Genomic DNA, 5,000 nt, shown 5'->3' with positions numbered 1-5,000 from the left:
CAACGAATTACACGAAGACAAACTGAGAGACGATACCACAGAAGACGATAGGGATGATGAGGTATCAAACAACGACACACGAAGAAACACCGACGAAGTAACAGAGAGGACGGAATGGGTAGAAAAGATCAGACAATGGATGGAGCCAGATACAGAGAGAACAAAGATCCCCTCCATGAAAGCCTACAACACCAAGAAATTAAGGGAGAAAACAAGTGAGGTCAATGAAATAATGGGCATAATACACACCACCAGTATCACAGAAACAAATAACTTGGCACATGCAGGAGCAAGATTAGTAGCAGAACTGATGAGGATTCGAAAACACCAAACAACCACCAGGCACAACCAACCCAACAGAAAACCAAAAGAGCAAACCTCCTTGGAAAAGGGGCCCGGGAAAAGCAAATCATGGTGATGAGATCTGACTTGAGTAAACTGAAAGAGATGGCAGGAAAAAGGCTAAGAAGCAAGAAAACAAGGGTGGAACTCAATGAGAAATACATAGTACAAGAGAGGGGACTAAACAACACAATAGATGTAAAACAGAGGCTTAAGGCCAAAGCACATAAGATCCAACGGTACATGAACAGGAATAAGGGATACCAACAGAACAAACTATTCGGAACCAACTAGAAAAGACTATACAGCCAACTAAGAGGGGAAGACAGCCACCAAGAAATTCCTGAAGCCGAACCAAGTAAGAGACTGGGAAAACATATGAAGCAATCCGGTATCACACAACAAACATGCAACATGGCTCCAGGAAGTCAAGGAAGAAGAAACAGGGAGAATAAAACAAAGATTCACAGAGATCACGACAGACATAGTCAGACACCAACTAAAGAAAATGCCAAACTGGAAAGCCCCAGGTCCCGATGAAGTTCATGGATACTGGCTCAAAACTTCAAGGCCCTACACCCACGAATAGCAGAACAACTCTAGCATTGTATCTCAAATCACCATCCACCCAAATGGATGACCACAGGAAGAACATCCTTAGTACAAAAAGACAAGAGTAAGGGAAATATAGCCAGTAACTACAGGCCTATCACCTGCCTACCAATAATGTGGAAGTTACTAACAGGTATCATCAGCGAAAGGCTATACAATTACCTAGAGGAGACAAACACCATCCCATACCAACAGAAAGGCTGCAGAAGGAAGTGTAGGGGCACAAAAGGCCAACTCCTGATAGACAAAATTGTAATGAAGAACAGTAGGAGAAGGAAAACCAACCTAAGCATGACATGGATAGACTATAAGAAAGCCTTCGACATGATACCACACACATGGCTAATAGAATGCCTGAAAATATTTGGGGCAGAGGAAAACACTATCAGCTTCCTCAAAAATACAATGCACAACTGGAATACAATACTTACAAGCTCTGGAATAAGACTAGCATAGGTTAATATCAGGAGAGGGATCTTCCAGGGCGACTCACTGTCCCCACTACTCTTCGTAGTAGCCATGATTCCCATGACAAAAGTACTACAGAAGATGGATGCCGGGTATCAACTCAAGAAAAGAAGCAACAGAATCAACCATCTGATGTTCATGGACGACATCAAGCTGTATGGTAAGAGCGTCAAGGAAATAGATACCCTAATCCAGACCTGTAGGATTGTATCTGGGGACATCAGGATGGAGTTTGGAATAGAAAAATGCGCCTTAGTCAACATACAAAAAGGCAAAGTAACGAGAACTGAAGGGATAAAGCTACCAGATGGGAGGAACATCAAACACAATGATGAGACAGGATACAAATACCTGGGAATAATGGAAGGAGGGGATATAAAACACCAAGAGATAAGGGACACAATCAGGAAAGAATATATGCAGAGACTGAAGGCGATACTCAAGTCAAAACTCAACGCCGGAAATATGGTAAAAGCCATAAACACATGGGCAGTGCCAGTAATCAGATACAGTGCAGGAATAGTGGAATGGACGAAGGCAGAACTCCGCAGCATAGATCAGAAAACCAGGAAACATATGACAATACACAAAGCACTACACTACACCCAAGAGCAAATACGGACAGACTATACATAACACGAAAGGAAGGAGGGAAAGGACTACTAAGTATAGAGGACTGCGTCAACATCGAGAACAGAGCACTGGGGCAATACTGAAAACCGGTGAAGACGAGTGGCTAAAGAGTGCATGGGAAGAAGGACTAATAAAAGTAGACGAAGACCCAGAAATATACGGAGACAGGAGAATGACAGACAGAACAGAGAACTTTCACAACAAACCAATGCACGGACAATACATGAGACAGACTAAAGAACTAGCCAGCGATGACACATGGCAATGGCTACAGAGGGGAGAGCTAAAGAAGGAAACTGAAGGAATGATAACAGCGGCACAAGATCAGGCCCTAAGAACCAGATATGTCCAAAGAACGATAGATGGAAATAACATCTCTCCCATATGTAGGAAGTGCAATACGATAAATGAAACCATAAACCACATAGCAAGCGAATGTCCGGCACTTGCACAGAACCAATACAAAAAGAGGCATGATTCAGTGGCAAAAGCCCTCCACTGGAGCCTGTGCAAGAAACATCAGCTACCTTGTAGTAATAAGTGGTACGAGCACCAACCTGAGGCAATGATCCTCTGTGACTATGGTATCAGAACAGATAGGGTGATACGTGCAAATAGACCAGACGTGACGTTGATTGACAAAGTCAAGAAGAAAGTATCACTCATTGATGTCGCAATACCATGGGACACCAGAGTTGAAGAGAAAGAGAGGGAAAAAATGGATGAGTATCAAGATCTGAAAATAGAAATAAGAAGGATATGGGATATGCCAGTGGAAATTGTATCCATAATCATAGGAGCACTAGGGAACGATCCCAATACCCTGAAAGGAATCTAGAAAAACTAGAGGCTTAAGTAGCTCCAGGACTCATGCAGAAGTGTGATCCTAGAAACGGCACACATAGTAAGAAAAGTGATGGACTCCTAAGGAGGCAGGATTGCAACCCGGAACCCCCACACTATAAATACCACCCTGTCGAATTGGAGGACTGTGATAGAGCACAACAAAAAAAAAAAAAAAAAAAAAAAAAAAATAATAATGACTGTCACTACCTATACGCTCACCGTTTTCCTCACAATTATAATTCCTTCAGTTGAATTGAGTGGGTATGCTATATTGCATATAGCATCGAAACTTTATTCGCGTCAGCTGAGTCATAATACTCTAAAATAATCATAGGTTATCTTATCTGCAACACTGAACTTACAAATCGGTTTGTTTGAACATTGTCAGGTATGCTGGGAATGGATTTCAGTTATTCAGGCTTATTATTAATGAGTAAAACTGGACCCATTATGGCATAAATGTAATTTACTTCCTCTCTAACTCTCTCACCCACACAAACTCACAAGGCATCAAACGACACCACTATTCATATTTTAGATATATGCATTTTTATCATGAAGATCTAAGACTTCACTCTTGATATAAGAGTATATGTAATTCTATATATTTTATCCTGAATTTCTTAATCTGTAGTCTTAATATAACAATATGTGTAATTTCATATATGCATTTTATCCTAAACATCTAAAACTTTAATCTTAATATAACAGTATATGTATTTCAAAGAATAGATGCCTTTTGATCCTATATCTCTCAAGATATTACATTTTATTCGTAATGAAAACGATAGAAATGTCTTTTTGGGGGGACGGGGGGCAGGCATTCAATTCAGTAATCCGCAAAATGAATTTTTTGTGGGTCGGTTAATAACGTCGAATATCTCTCATGCATCGAATCATCCAATATTCAAAATATTCCCAGAGTTAACGAAATAATCTGAACCAGATTCACGTTGGCCATTTTATCCACTGCCATATTCCCTTCGCCCTTAATCACCGCAATTCAGCGGAGTCCTTTATCCATTCTATCTCTGTTATCTCCGTCCATTCCTCTCCATTTCTCTCTCCCTCCCTCTCTCGGGTTATTCCTCTTCCTTCACCCGAAATCCTTCTCCTCCTTTCTCGCTGGATCCCACAATGGAAGGATCTAATCCGACCGTCCCTTTGTGAACACAGGAGGCAAATTTAATTTCCAACTCCATTCTCTCCCTCCCAACTTCAGGTGTGGTTAATTGCTCACCCCATTGGAAGTTTTCAAAGCAAATCTGCTGTGCATTTTCACCATCGCCCTAACGAGACGTGCAGGGTCGAGGGTGGGTGGGTGCCACGCTAAGAATTATTGCCCGGCATTTGATTAAGTTGAGAATTTTTTTTTTCAGCATTTAGTATCATTTGATGTTTTTTTAAATTTTTTATTACGAAATTGGTTCTAAATTTCAGGGCGCTTCATTAAGAAACATTAATGTAAATTCTATCCATTGATTGGTGGTTAATTTTAAAATTTTCATTACCAAATTGATTCTAAATTTGGGGGTGTGTCATTAATTAACACTAATGTAAATTCTATCAATTGATTGATGGTTTTTATTACCAAATTGGTTCTAAATTTGAGGGTTTGTTGTTAAGAAACATTAGTATGAATTCTATTAATTGAAGAATTTTTTTTTAGCATTTTTTGATTTTTCGTTTCAATTGTTTCAAAATTTTGCAGGGGGGTCATTCAGAATTATTGGTGGGAATTTTAGTAAGTTAAGGAATTTATGGCAGTATTATTTTGCAATTTTCTATCTATTTTTATTTCAAAAAGTTTCCAAAGTTTCCAAAGCATTTATTTCACTTTTTTTTCAAAACGTTACAAAATCTGAAGGCGTGTTGCTAAGAAATGTTGCTGTGCATTCTATTAAATTGCGTATTTTTCTCAATCTTTATCTGCCTATATTATTATGTTTCGTTCCAAAAACATTTTAATCTGAAGAAAAGGTTCCACGAGGAGACAGCACGATTTGTTTTAATTGTCCACCAATAAATAAAGCATCCGTTGCATGTTAAAGATAGGCGTAGAATGAACACAGAAAACTAAGAATCTTTCAGATAAAACC

This window comes from Macrobrachium nipponense, chromosome 11 (assembly GCF_015104395.2).
Source record: "Macrobrachium nipponense isolate FS-2020 chromosome 11, ASM1510439v2, whole genome shotgun sequence".
In the NCBI taxonomy this organism is placed as follows: domain Eukaryota; kingdom Metazoa; phylum Arthropoda; class Malacostraca; order Decapoda; family Palaemonidae; genus Macrobrachium; species Macrobrachium nipponense.
The sequence above is the reverse complement of the archived record's forward strand: the minus strand, read 5'-3'. Positions refer to the sequence as shown.